Below are 15,804 nucleotides of genomic sequence, written 5' to 3'. Positions count from 1 at the left end.
TGGGCTAAGGGTCAAGTTGGTAATTTTTCTTACATCTCCTCCCCCCGGAGCCCAAGTATCATATACGCCCCCAAAATAAAGAGCCTTTCACACTAGAAGAAAAGCACCTATACCTAACAAGAGTAAGTGAATACCTAAAATTGTGGTAATTTTTTTTCTATCTTTTCATACATAACCGAAGAATGGAAAAGATTCTTCTAGTGTCTCGGGTCCTAAAATTTCATGATAAATACCACCAAAGCCCAATACTGGGAGGAAATTAAATGAAGTACTCCAGATACAAAGTATGGAAATGTATCTATAACTTCCCCCCAACCTAGAGTAGCTAGATGGGGAAGTCAAATGAATCCTTGTTCATACATAGGCTTCTCTGGTACGAAATGAGCCACTTCAAATAGGTTCATTGCCCCTGCTCAGAAGAATATTAATCCGGCATGGGCTACATGAGCTACTAGTAGTTTACAAGATAAATTAATAAGTCGGGCATTTCCGACCCACCAAGTAAAACCGATGCTTTCTTGGTCACGACCAGCTACAGTTAAAGTTCCATTAAAGAGCATTTCCACGTGGTAGAACCTCCCTCAAGGAATAGTTGGTTTTCATGAGGCTGATCTTGAGCTGCCATCCAAACATGAATACCTTCGTTTAATAGAATATTTTTTGTGTATAAAGTATAAAATTCAGGATCTTTTGCTGCGCGAATTTCCTGAGAAACGAAGTCATTGGCACGTAGGTTCAGGGCCAAATCGACTACTCCAAGAGCACTCATCCATAAACCGGTTACTGATACAAATAACATAAATAAATGTAACCAATGTATATTGGAAAAAGCAACACCAAAGATGATCCAAAATTAGGTCAATCACGTTTATTAGAAGTGGACAATAGAGTGGTTGCACCAGAGAAAACTCATTTACGTATTATTGTAACACATGCTGATGTACCTCATAGTTGGGCTGTACCTTCCTTAAGTGTAAAATGTGATGTTGTACCTGGTCGTTTAAATCAAACCTCTATTTTGGTACAACAAGAAGGAGTTTAGTATGGTCAGTGCAGTGAGATTTGTTGAACTAATCATGCCTTTATGCGTGCGCCCGAAAACATAAGCCGACTGCTGAGCCTACTCTGGCTCAGACTCACCACCCAAGGTGCGAGTCACCCGAGAAGCAAGATATTACAGCGATCGGCTAGAGCAGTATGCAGCCAAGGAGCAAGGCTGTAAATAAGATAGAAGAATGGGCCAGGTTCCCGTGGAGGAGAGGAGAGGGTTAGGATAACGAACTTGAAACGCGGAGCCCGATCGGCCGACGGGCGAGTGGTTAGTGGTCAATAGCGCCCTAGTTGATGGCATTACTCTCTGCGGCTAGCATTCGAGGAACCTGAAAAGGGATCGGTTACGGCGAGGTTGCGCAACAGAAGTTTCAAAATTTTCGAAAATCATACATTTTCACAAGCAAGAAAACCGAGCACCCTCAACTATGATGTGTAGCAAATACGAAAACACCAAAATGTCATACATAGGGTGTTTAGATTTTTTACCTATCAATCTTTTGAGATTGATGATGGCTCCAACTAAGATGTAAACACCTTAGCTCTTTAATGGCAAGACAATCTTCAAGCTCTCCTTGCTTCAAAATTAGGCCTACCACTTGCAAGCTAGAACCCCTCTTATTTTGCACTAGAAAAATAAGAGGATTTTTCAATGAAAAGTCTAAGCTTTCCACAACAATTATAGAAAGAAAAATTGGAGAGAATATGCAAGAGAATTTCAGCCATGAGGTTTTTGAGGGAAGGGGAGGATAAGTTGTCTTGGTTGTGTAAAAAGCTAAAACACTTTTAGCATGCCAAGCCTTGATTATTGAAAAAGTAGTCTCCCAACTCTTCACCTCCCATGCATACATTTCTATTTGGGTTTATAACAATTATAAAGCCCATGGAATTTTATTTAAATTGTGTCAAACACATTTGAGACCATTTAACCTTTACTTGATTTTAATCAAGCCCACTAGTTTAATAATTATTTCTAATTGGGCTCTACAAGGCCAAATGTAATTTAATTAATTCAACACTTGAATTTATTTAATTATTTGGACTCTACTAGGCCCACTAGTGTTTAATTAATTCAACACTTGAATTAATTTAATTTAGTCCATAATAATGTTTACGAAAATCACAAATTTCAAATACAGTATTTATTTGGCCAACTTTTAATTTAGAAACACTTCCTCAAATTAAAAGTTACATTCCCACAATTCTCTTACAGAAGTCATACTTCTATTTTTTCTTACGCTTATAAACTCCTTTATAAGCCGTTCAACACATTGAACTATTTTACTTCTCAACGGGATCTAGAAAGCTAGTTCTTGTGTGGCCCTCAATGGTTCATTGATACAACTAGCCGTGGGTTCAAATCTCCATGTGATTTGGACTAAACATGTCCTTATTTGAGCATACCCCAATTGCTCCATTCTTACTTATCAACTCCTTGATAATAAGAACGTCAGAATTCAAGTCTGATAGTACCCAACCAATCATGTTAAACGCCTAGTAGCATCGCTTACATGATTTCCTAGGTATCAAATGATAGTGCCTGCAAGAACCATGCAATTCTGGTTAGCGTACAGTACGGTCCCTTCAACTCATATATTCCGACCGATTCGACAACCATTGGTATATTGAGATTTGCCAATGAATCAATACTATGTGTAATATCGTAGTTACATCGATGGTGTAATCTATGAAACCCCTTTCATAATTATAACCATACTCTTTTCAGAGATTTCATACTACATACACATAGGATATCCATACCCGAAGGTAAGCGGTGAATCCCTAACTACAATGCATCGACTCCTATATGTTTCAACAAAGCACCCAACCTTGCCACCTGATGACCCCATATGAGTCGGCAAACAAGTCAACGTGCAATGCTAGCACATAGAGTCTCAATGTTGTCCCGGGTCATAAGGACTAATGTTGTACAACCATAAACTAGGACGTTTCCACTCGATAAGTGAGAACCGCTTGGAGAGTCCTGTATGGAGGGTTGTTCAGTGCATTCTACCAGTAGCACCTATCTCCATGCTCGGACATCACAGTGTCCCCTACCAATGAAACATGGTACTCATATCGCAGATAATAGTCTCGAACTCGAGCGGCCTATATCCTTCTTAGCGGCGCTGAATCGACTAGGAACTATTTAGACTATAAAGTATTCCAAATATGAGTTTCATTATACTCATCATATGAGCTTCTCATATTCTTTCTACTATTTGTTTATTCAAGAACTTTATCTATGCAACTAGAATGGGTATATAGATAAAGATGCGCCAAAACAATAATTTCAAATATTATTAAAATAAAGACTGTTTAAACATAGAGGTTCATTGTGAACACTCGGCCAACACTTGGCTCGACGTGCACCTACTCTACCACAGAGAAGATGGTTAGAACTTGTGAAGGATTATGATTGCACCATCAGTTATCACCCAGGAAAAGCGAATGTTGTTGCTGATGCATTGAGCCGAAAGTCAAGTCTTCAATTGGGTTCTATGATTCAAAAGCCTCTGTTGGATTTGCAGAAAAGTGAGATCGCATTGGTTGAGGAAGGTACGATAGCTCGACTTTCTGCCTTAGTTCTTCGACAGACTTTGATTGACAGAATTAAGCATGAGCAACAGTTGGATACTCTTTTGTTGGATTTGAGAGGAAAGGCATAGAAGAAGGGGAATTCTGTGTTTGTATTGAACAGTGATGGCCTGATTACATTTCAAGGCCGTATTTGTGTTCTTATTGGTGATGCTATTCGTCGTTATGTTTTGACGGAAGCTCATACTGCACCTTATTCAGTACTTCAGATGGCACCAAAATGTATCAAGATCTTCGTCGATTGTATTGGTGGCCAGGTATGAAGAAAGGTATAGCATCATTTATTTCTGAATGTTTGACTTGTCAGCAGGTAAAGATTGAGCACCAACGACCGGCGGGCTAATTGCAATTCTTACCTATACCGCAATGGAAGTGGGAACACATGACTATGGATTTTGTTTTTGGGTTACCAAGAACTCAGAAGGGCTATAATTCTATTTGGGTGATCGTGGATCGATTGACCAAGTCGTCACATTTTCTCGCAGTCAAGACGACATATTCTATGACTCAATATGCGGAGACGTATGTCCAAGAGATTGTAAGTGTAAAGCCCAAATTCAGTACACGTATAACCCATGCACTTATTTAATTATTAAATCATTTAATTAATTTTAATTGAGTTTTAGCCAGGCATGATTTATGAAAATGCATTAGTTTAAAATATTTATTTTTATGTGATGCACGTTAAAAATGTTTTTCGAGTTTTATGTTTCAGACGATTATTCGAGGCGGGATGGAGGAAAAGACCCAGTGACGATTTTTGGCAATTTAAAATGCGGTATTTTATTTTAAGTTAAGGATAGGGCATTTTTAACTAATTTATTATGTTGGTAGTATTTTAAAGCCAAAGTTAATCATTAGGTGAATTTTAGAATTTAAAAATTTTAAAATTGGTGTGTGATTATGTTAATTGAAGAGTTTGATTAAATTAGTGTGTGTTAACCTTTAATTAGTATTTTAAATAGTTATTTTAGATAGACTTTCTCCTAATTATTACACACACACACACGTTTTCTACACTCACACACACTTACACACTTTTTCACACACTGATATCGGCAAAACACACCCACACTACCACAATTCAGTTTTAGTAATTTTGAGAGAAGGAAATTAGGGTTCTTCACTCATAGAACAGCCGCCCACTCCCCTCTCCATCTTCCAGCAATTTTCGTGTGAATTCTTCAAGGATTTTAGTGTCAGGGTCGTCCCGGATCAAGCCTCGCACCGTTTTCGCTTCGATATCGCCGGTTCGGTAATGTTTATTATCAAAAGGCACGTATAATCTCTCCTTTGCTGCGTCGATCATGTCATATTCTGTGTTGCGTTGTTTTTATGCGTAAAATCATGTGTATGATGTTCGTTGTTTGAGCGGTTAATTGATTGGATCGACTTTGAAGGAAAAATTTTAGATCTAAACCACATTTTTACTGTTCTGGTTAAACCTGCGAATTTGTAGTCGAGAATTTGAGAAAACTTTCAATACAAAAAAGGTAGAACTTTTTGATGCCTTCAATTTGATATAAAATTCGAGATTTTTGGATGAAAATCGAGTGAGTTATGGCATTTTTTGTGGGACTGCTCAAACTGCATTTTCAGAAATTTTATGATATTGATGTGTTCTTAAAGTTTTGTGTTGCAGGCTTTGTTGGAGATCGACGGGTGATTGTTGCTGCGTATAGATATATTGGTAATGATGTTTGGAGTATTTTTTAGTTACGTTTCATGTCGTTAGGCCCTTGAAATAGTGGGAAGTCGTAGGAAATCGATTTGATGTCAATCGCCGTATTTTGTGTTGCATTGGGTAGTAGAGTGGACGTCGTGTTTTGAGGCGTTTGTATGAGTTTTGGTGCAATGTTATGGTGTCCTAAGAAGAGTCTTAAGTTGTTGAATCACATCCTTTAAGTGTCAAATTGGGTGAAAAGACATTGCATAAGTTTTCTCGCAAGTACAGAAAAAAAATCGAGGACACACGGACCTGCACACGGGCCCTGACACGGGGACCGTGCCTTTGTTTTCTGTTGATGTCAAATTTGCGCAGGTACACGGACCCCCTCCCGGACCGCAGCATGGGGTCCGTGCTTTCCCATGTCTTCACGAGTCATTCCACCGCACCTACACGGACCCGGAGCCGGACCTAGGCACGGGGCCCGTGTACTTGAGTTTTGGGAAATATTATCGTATGCTTTGAGGATTGATGTCTTGGTTTAGTGCAATGTGTAACAATGTCGAGTCACGGGAATTTTAGAACGTCCTAAGGAAATGTATGAACTCGTGGGTAAGTTTGATTGTCATGTTTGAGTTACACCCGTTAAGATATGAATTCACGTTAGTATGTTGCAGCAACGACCCCGATCGAAGTCCAACGAATCCCTCAACGCCAAGTAAGTATGTATGACGTGCAAGAAAATATTTTAAAGTTTTTGAGGTATGCTAAATGTCTTGTGACCAAATTATGTTTAGGATTGGAAAGCGTTAAATTATGAACGGGGACCAATCCGCCCGTTAAATTATGAACGGGTTTAGATCGAGATTGGAAAGCGTTAAATTATGAACGTGGACCAATCAGCCCGTTAAATTATGAACGGGGATCTCATGTATGTGGCAGTGGATACGTCCCTGTCATCCCAGTACTGTGGTTAGTCTGATCAGGCGGTTATGTTATGGGTCACTTGCGTTGAAACATCCTCTACGAAAAATGATGAAGTTATGCATGTTCAAGTATGTTCAAGTATGCAAGCATGTTAAGAAAGTTTATGTTGACGGCACGTCTAATTATGTACGTACGTATGTTCAAGTTCATTTTGCAAGTTCAAGTTTCAAGTATGTATGTCCTATTTTAAAGTTGCATTTGGTTCTATTATGTATTACTTGCTATCCCAGTTTATACGTGTTGAGTCTTTAGACTCACTAGACTTGATCGATGCAGGTGAGGATGTCTATGAGGAGACAGGAGGTGGCGACCAAGGAGCAGGCTTGGACTGAGCGGGAGGCTAAACCCGAGGACCGACATGTTTAAGTTTTATGCAAAAGTTAAATTACTCCGATTTCATATTTTGGTGGAAACACTTTGAGCAAACCTTTTGTTAGCAAATTTTATTGTAGTTATTTTGAACAACCATGTCTTATGGGGGACATGGTTGAGATATTTTATGGCAAACTTTGAAGGTTATTTTATGTTTAAGAAAATTTTTAATTTTTCCGCAAATTTTAAATAGTAGAAAAGTACGGTACGTCACAGTTGGTATCAGAGCGGTGTTCTTGTAAAAGGTTATGCCTACTGCCAGTCGCAAAAAGCTCTCGAAGTCACACCTCAAGTCTGTGAGTTTTAAAAATTTTGCATTATATATGTAGTTAGCATTGAATCATGATTTCAGCATGTCCATGTTTTAAGTTAAATTTCGTGCATCTTAGGAAATTGTTATTATATTCATGCATATTGGGTTTACGTGTTGGGTAAATTGTTGGAACAGCATGCCTCCCAGACGTCTGATTAACCGGGAAGTTAGGGATGAGAACAGAGAGCCTCGCGACAAGGAGAGGGTCACTCCTCCTCGTCCACCTCCGGATATGCAGGCGCAGATGCTTGCAGGTATGACGCAGTTCTTCGCGCAGTTTGCGGGGAACCAGGCTGCAGCAGTGGGTGCAGGGGAGAGGCCCAGGCCTTAGTCTGTCTACGAGAGGTTCAGAAGGATGAGTCCAAAGGAGTTCTCGGGTACCACTGACCCGATGATAGCGGAAGGATGGATTAAGTCCATCGAGGTGATCTTTGATTTTATGGAACTGACCGATGCTGATAGGGTCAGGTGTGCCACGTTCCTTCTGTCAGGGGACGCTAGACTATGGTGGGAGAGGGCGTCAGTGGCAGTTAACTTGCAGACCTTGTCTTGGGCTGGATTCAAGGAAGTGTTCTTCGCCGAGTACTTCATTGAGGAAGTACGATCCAGACTGACTAGGGAATTTATGACGCTGCGACAAGGAGACTGCAGTGTTGCAGAGTTCGTTAAGAGGTTTGAGAGGGGGTGTTACTTCGTACCCCTCATTTCGAATGATGTCCAGGCAAAGCTGAGACATTTCTTGGATGGATTGCGGCCAATCTTGCGCCGTGATGTGAGGGTAGCTGGCCCCACTTCTTTTGCAGTCGTCGTATCTAGGGCTTTGGCGGCAGAACAAGACCAGCAGGATATTGATTCTGACAGGTTGGCAAGAGGCCCTACCAGGCACCACCGCACCAACAGCCGCAGCATCAGCATCAGCGACCCCAGCACAAGAGGCCGTACCAAGGGCCACCAGGGAAGAAACCTTATCAGGGACCGCCGAAGGGCAAGGGTCCAATTCAGCAGCAGGGAGCACCTCAGAAGGCCGGAAATTTCCCTGTGTGTCCTAAGTGCAACCGCCAGCATCCAGGGCAATGCTTATATGGATCAAGGAAGTGCTTCAAGTGTGGAGCCAGTGACCACATGCTAAAGGAGTGCCCACAGTGGAAGCAGCCGACTCAGGGCAGAGTATTCGCCATGCATGCACAAGAGGCGAATCCAGACACGACTTTGCTGACCGGTAAACTTTTCTACCCAAGTTCAGTATTATTTTGCCTTGCATGTGGATGTATTTGGGATTGTTAAGGTGCTAGTAATATTTTGAGTGATTTGGGATAGTAATTTTCTGTTATGTTTGATGTTAATGTTAGAATTTTTGTCAATGTAAGTTTTGCGTGTGCTAACGTCTCTCAGGAAATATTTTCATTAAGAGAATAGCCACTCAAGCCTTGATAGATTCAGGAGCCACCCAATCATTCATATCAAGACATTCGCTAGTCACTTGGACATCAAGTCCATAGGACTCGATGTGAATTATTCAGTAACAGTCCCATCAGGGGAAGAGCTATTAGCTACCAGCGTGGTCAGAGATATTGATCTAGAACTGCAGGGCCACTTGGTGTATGCCGACTTGATCGTCCTGCCGATGCCAGAATTCGACATTATTTTGGGAATGGACTGGTTGACAAAGAACAGAGTCTTGATCGACTTTCAGAAGAGATCAGTTTTGGTTAGACCATTGGGCATGGAGCAGTTTCTGTTTGAACCTGCCAGATGGAGGAGTTTTCCACGCATGATCTCTTGCATGCACGCACGGAGACTCATTTCCAAGGGGTGTCAGGCCTTCTTGGCCAGCATTATTTCTGCACCTGACATACCCACTCCGTCTTTATCAGAGGTGACAGTAGTCCGAGACTTCCCAGACGTCTTTCCTGATGACGTCACAGGTCTTCCACAAGAGAGAGAGGTGGAGTTTGCAATTGAGCTCATGCCAGGCACAGTGCCAATCTCTAAGGCACCGTACCGATTTGCTCCAGCTGAGATGTTAGAACTCAAGCAGCAGATTCAGGAGCTTCTCGACAAGGAATTTATCCGCCCTAGTTGCTCGCCTTGGGGCGCAACAGTGCTTTTTGTAAAGAAGAAGGACGGGAGTATGAGGCTGTGTATCGATTACCGAGAATTGATCAAGGTAACGATCAAGAACAAATACCCACTTCCTAGAATCGAAGACTTGTTCGACCAGTTGCATGGAGCTACAGTGTTCTCTAAGATAGATCTTCGATCAGGGTATCATCAGCTGAAGGTTAAAGATGCAGATGTTCACAAAACAGCCTTCAGAACCCGGTATGGGCATTACGAGTTCTTGATAATGCCATTTGGACTGGCGAATGCTCCAGCAATTTTCATGGACCTCATGAACCGAGTATTCCAGCCTTATCTTGAACAATTCGTCATAGTGTTTATTGACGATATCCTTATTTACTCGAAGATCCATGAGGAGCACAGTCAACATTTGAGGACGGTTTTACAGACCTTGCAGAGTCGCAAGTTATTTGCGAAGTTCAGTAAGTGTGAGTTTTGGTTAGAGAAGGTAGCGTTTTTGGGGCATATAGTGTCTAGCAGCGGTATTGAAGTGGATTCAGCAAAGGTAGCAGTCGTTAAAGAATGGGTTGAGCCAAAGAATGCATCAGAAATCCGCAGCTTTTTGGGTTTAGCCGGTTACTACCGTAAGTTTATCCAGGGATTTTCGTCGATAGCAGTGCCACTCACTTCACTGACCAAGAAGAATGCTAAATTCGAGTGAAGTGACGAGTGTCAGAAGAGCTTCGATACTCTGAAGCAAGCTCTTATTTCAGCACCTGTGTTAGCCATGCCGACAGGGCAAGGTGATTTTGTGCTATACACCGATGCCTCTAAGCTCGGTTTAGGCGCAGTGTTGATGCAGCAGGGCCGGGTTATAGCCTATGCTTCCAGGCCGTTTGAAAGTGCATGAGAGGAACTATCCGACGCAGGACCTGGAGTTAGCCGCCGTTGTGTTTGCGTTGAAAATGTGGAGACACTACCTGTACGGTGAGAAATGTCAGATTTTCACTGATCACAAAAGTCTCAAGTATTTCTCCACGCAGAAAGAACTGAATAAGAGACAGAGACGGTGGTTAGAGCTGGTAAAAGACTACGACTGCGAAATTAGCTACCATCCGAGAAAGGCTAACGTTGTGGCGGACGCCCTGAGTAGAAAAGTCGCAGTCATAGCATAGTTGTCAGTGCAAAGACCTCTTCAGTCTGAGATTCAGAAATTTGGTCTAGAGGTCTATCCTAAGGGCAGAGCTCCGAGGCTGTCTAATCTGACAGTCAAGTCTGATTTACTAGACCGTATCCGTCAAGGACAGTCTTCAGACGAGCAGTTGAAAAAATGGAGACTGAAGGATGAAGCTAAGGGCAGTGTACTTTACACAGTTTCAGATGGCATTGTGAAATACAGAGGAAGGATGTGGGTGCCTAGTGTTAATTCGATCAGACAGGATATTCTGACAGAGGCGCATGCATCTCCGTATTCAATCCTCCCAGGAGGTACCAAGATGTACAAAGACCTGCAGATCTTGTATTGGTGGCCAGGGATGAAGAGAGACATCCGCAGATTTGTGTCTAAATGCCTCACTTGCCAGCAGGTGAAGGCAGAGCATCAGAGGCCAGCAGGAATGCTTAAGCCACTCCCTATCCCCAAGTGGAAATGGGAGAATATCACTATGGACTTCGTCGTTGGGTTGCCAAAGTCAATTAGAGGTTTTAATGCTATTTGGGTCATAGTGGATCGACTCACTAAGTCAGCGCACTTCTTGCCAGTGAAGACGACTTTCTCCATATCGCAGTATGCAGAGCTTTATATAAGGGAGATCGTTCGATTGCATGGGATCCCAGTTACTATTGTGTCCGACAGGGACCCGAGGTTTACATCTTCATTCTGGAAGAGCCTACATGCAGCTATGGGGACGAAGCTGCAATTCAGTACAGCTTTTCACCCGCAGACGGATGGCCAGTCGGAGCGAGTGATTCAGATCTTGGAGGATCTATTGCGAGCATGTATGATCGATTTCCAAGGGACGTGGGAATCGAAACTACCTCTAGTGGAGTTTACATACAACAACAGTTTTCAAGCATCCATTGGTATGGCTCCTTATGAAGTATTGTATGGAAGGAAGTGCAGATCACCGATTCATTGGGATGAAGTCGGTGAGAGAGCAGAACTTGGTCCAGAGATAGTTCAGCAGACTGCAGATGTGGTGGTCAAGATTCGTGACAGAATGAAGACCACCCAGAGCCGTCGGAAGAGCTATGCTGATAAGAGGAGAAGAGATCTAGAGTTTGCCGTTGGTGATCACGTCTTTGTCAAGAGAAGCAAGCTCAGTCCGAGGTTTATTGGGCCGTTTGAGATTCTTGACAGAGTTGGGACACTAGCTTATCGTGTAGCCCTTCCGCCGAATCTGGCCGGGGTACACAACGTGTTCCACGTCTCGATGCTGAGGAAGTATCTAGCTAATCTTTCGCATATTCTGAGCTATGAGCCGCTACAGCTTACTCCAGGCCTGTCTTATGAGGAGAAGCCGATCCAAATCCTAGACAGACAGGAGCGCAGACTTCGGAACAAGGTGACTAAGCTAGTCAAAGTCCAGTGGCTAAACCAATCAGTGGAAGAGGCCACTTGGGAGTCAGAGGCAGATATGAGACTTCGCTACCCGGCGTTGTTTGGTAAGACTTAATTTCGAGGACGAAATTTATATAAGTGGGGGAGGAACTTTAAAGCCCAAATTCAGTACGCATATAACCCATGCACTTATTTAATTATTAAATCATTTAATTAATTTTAAATGAGTTTTAGCCGGGCATGATTTATGAAAATGCATTAGTTTAAAATATTTATGTTTATGTGATGCACGTTAAAAATGTTTTTCGAGTTTCATGTTTCAGGCGATTATTCGAGGCGGGATGGAGGAAAAGACCCGGTGACGATTTTTGACAATTTAAAATGCGGTATTTTATTTTAAGTTAAGGATGGGGCATTTTTAACTAATTTATTATGTTGGTAGTAATTTAAAGCCAAAGTTAATCATTAGGTGAATTTTAGAATTTAAAACTTTTAAAATTGGTGTGTGATTATGTTAATTGAAGAGTTTGATTAAATTAGTGTGTGTTAACCTTTAATTAGTATTTTAAATAGTTATTTTAGCTAGACTTGCTCCTAATTATTACACACACACACGTTTTCTACACTCACACACACTTACACACTTTTTCACACACTGATATCGGCAAAACACACCCACACTACCACAATTCAGCTTTAGTAATTTTGAGAGAAGGAAACTAGGGTTCTTCACTCATAGAGCAGCCGCCCCCTCCCCTCTCCATCTTCCAGAAATTTTCGTGTGAATTCTTCAAGGATTTTAGTGTCACGGTCGTCCCGGATCAAGCCTAGCTCGCACCGTTTTCGCTTCGATATCGCCGGTTCGGTAACGTTTATTATCAAAAGGCACGTATAATCTCTCCTTTGCTGCGTCGATCATGTCATATTCTGTGTTGCGTTGTTTTTATGCGTAAAATCATGTGTATGATGTTCGTAGTTTGAGCGGTTAATTGATTGGATCGACTTTGAAGGAAAAATTTTAGATTTAAACCACGTTTTTACTGTTCTGGTTAAAACTGAGAATTTTCAGTCGCGAATTTGAGAAAACTTTCAATACAAAAAAGGTAGAACTTTTTGATGCCTTCGATTTGATATAAAATTGAGATTTTTGGATGAAAATCGAGTGAGTTATGGCATTTTTCGTGGGACTGCTCAAACTGCATTTTCAGAAATTTTATGATATTGATGTGTTCTTAATGTTTTGTGTTGCAGGCTTTGTTGGAGATCGATGGGTGATTGTGCTGCATATAGATATATTGGTAATGATGTTTGGAGTATTTTTGAGGTTGCGTTTCATGTCGTTAGGCACTTGAACTAGTGGGAAGTCGTAGGAAATCGATTTGATGTCAATCGCCGTATTTTGTGTTGGATTGGGTAGTAGAGTGGACGTCGTGTTTTGAGGCGTTTGTATGAGTTTTGGTGCAATGTTATGGTGTCCTAAGAAGAGTCTTAAGTTGTTGAATCACATCCTTTAAGTGTCAAATTGGGTGAATAAACATTGCATAAGTTTTCTCGCAGGTACAGAAAAAAAATCGAGGACACACGGACCTGCACACGGGCCCTGACACGGGGTCCGTGCCTTTGTTTTCTTTTGATGTCAAATTTGCGTAGGTACACGGACCCCCACCCGGACCGCAGCATGGGGTCCGTGCTTTCCCTTTTCTTCACGAGGCATTCCACCGCACCTACACAGACCCGGAGCCGGACCTGGGCACGGGGTCCGTATACTTGAGTTTTGGGAAATATTATGGTATGCTTTCAGGATTGATGTCTTGGTTTAGTGCAATGTGTAACAATGTCGAGTCACGGGAATTTTAGAACGTCCTAAGGAAATGTATGAACCCGTGGATAAGTTTGATTGTCACGTTTGAGTTACACACGTTAAGATATGAATTCACGTTAGTATGTTGCAGCAACGACCCCGATCGAAGTCCAACGAATCCCTCAACGCCAAGTAAGTATGTATGACGTGCAAGAAAATATTTTAAAGTTTTGAGGTATGCTAAATGTCTTGTGACCAAATTATGTTTAGGATTGGAAAGCGTTAAATTATGAACGGGGACCTATCCGCCCGTTAAATTATGAACGGGTTTAGATCGAGATTGGAAAGCGTTAAATTATGAACGTGGACCAATCAACCCGTTAAATTATGAACGGGGATCTCATGTATGTGGCAGTGGATACGTCCCTGTCATCCTAGTACTGTGGTTAGTCTGCTCAGGCGGTTATGTTATGGGTCACTTGCGTTGAAACATCTTCTACGAAAAACGATGAAGTTATTCATGTTCAAGTATGTTCAAGTATGCAAGCATGTTAAGAAAGTTTATGTTGACGGCACGTCTAATTATGTACGTACGTATGTTCAAGTTCATTTTGCAAGTTCAAGTTTCAAGTATGTATGTCCTATTTTAAAGTTGAATTTTGTTCTATTATGTATTACTTGCTATCCCAGTTTATACGTGTTGAGTCTTTAGACTCACTAGACTTGATCCATGCAGGTGAGGATGTCTATGAGGAGACAGGAGGTGGCGACCAAGGAGCAGGCCTGGACTGAGCGGGAGGCTAAACCCGAGGACCGCCATGTTTACTCCGATTTCATATTTTGGTGGAAACACTTTGAGCAAACCTTTTGTTAGTGCTACTACTTAAATTATAATTCACCCAAGTGTAGGTTGTCTGCAAGTAATATGTTTCGTAAGTACGAGATCGATCCACAGAGATGTTATTTTAAGTTTAAATTTATTAATTTATAGATTACCAAATGCAAGAACGAAGTTTACAAATTATAAATTTTGTCAAGGCTCGAGGATTTATTCTTGTTTTATGCAATATTGTTTAACTAAAAGTAAAACAAAGGAAACCACCATAAATAATGGTTCAAAGAAAATAAAAATATTTAAACACACACCTAATATAATCATAAGTACCATATATAAAATATCGGTGAATTCGGTATTTTCTATAGTGCGAACTATATTATATTAGGTGTGTGTTTAAATATTTTTATTTTCTTTGAACCATTATTTATGGTGGTTTCCTTTGTTTTAGTTTTAGTTAAACAATATTGCATAAACCAAGAATAAATCCTCGAGCCTTGACAAAATTTATAATTTGTAAACTTCGTTCTTGCATTTGGTAATCTATAAATTAATAAATTTAAATTTAAAATAACCTCTCTGTGGATCGATCTCGTACTTACGAAATATATTACTTGCAGACAACCTACACTTGGGTGAATTATAATTTAAGTAGTAGCAAGTTTTTGGCGCCGTTGCCGGGGAGGTATAAATTAAGTTTATATTTGTTAATTATGTTTTATTTATAAGTATTGTGTTTTTTTTTTTTTGAGTATTTGGAGTCGAAAAAAAAGTGGTAGACTTATTCGAGTATCTGAAAATAATTTAAACATGGATGATAATTCAAATAATCAAGATAATGATAACAATAATAACAATAATAATAATAATAATCAAGAACATGATCAATTAAGAACACTTAGGCACCATATGAACCCTATTAGAACTAGTGCCCCATCTTGTTTAGTTTTTCCTCCTGATGCATCTAATTTCAACTTTAAACCCCAAATTATTCAACTTTTACCAAATTTTCATGATTTAGATTCTGAAAATTCATATTTTCATCTAAGAGAATTTGAGGAAGTTTGTAACACTTATAATGATCAAAATTGTAGCATGGATATAGTTCGATTAAAGCTTTTCCCTTTTTCTTTAAAAGATAAAGCTAAAACATGGCTACAAAATTTGAGATCAAGTTCAATAAGATCATGGGAAGAAATGCAACAACAATTTCTCAAAAAGTTTTTTCCTTCCCATAGAACAAACTCTTTTAAAAGACAAATTACTACTTTTTCTCAAAAACAAGGAGAAACATTTTATCAATGTTGGGATAGATATAAAGAATTACTTAATACATGCCCACATCATGGTTTTGAAACATGGAGAATAGTTTCTCACTTTTATGAAGGTCTAATACCTAAAGATAGGCAAATGATAGAATTCATGTGTAATGGAACTTTTGAAGATAAAAACCCAAATGAAGCTATGGAGTATTTGGATTCATTAGCAGAAAATGCTCAAAATTGGGATAATATAGGCACAATAGAACCACCAACAACTAAAATCAATAATTCAACAAATG

General features: G+C 40.5%; 1 non-coding gene across 1 annotated transcript; it reads right to left on the bottom strand.

The window, feature by feature from the left end:
- Positions 1-15,484: 15,484 nt before the first annotated feature.
- Positions 15,485-15,595, bottom strand: LOC140956424 (small nucleolar RNA R71). Its single transcript, XR_012171463.1, has one exon. It is a non-coding gene; the product is annotated as a small nucleolar RNA R71 (small nucleolar RNA).
- Between the last annotated feature and the right edge of the window lie 209 nt (positions 15,596-15,804).

The sequence above is a fragment of the Primulina huaijiensis genome, chromosome 13, assembly GCF_012295235.1.
Source record: "Primulina huaijiensis isolate GDHJ02 chromosome 13, ASM1229523v2, whole genome shotgun sequence".
Taxonomy (NCBI): domain Eukaryota; kingdom Viridiplantae; phylum Streptophyta; class Magnoliopsida; order Lamiales; family Gesneriaceae; genus Primulina; species Primulina huaijiensis.
Note: the sequence above shows the minus strand (reverse complement) of the source record. Positions and strands in the feature narration are given on the sequence as shown.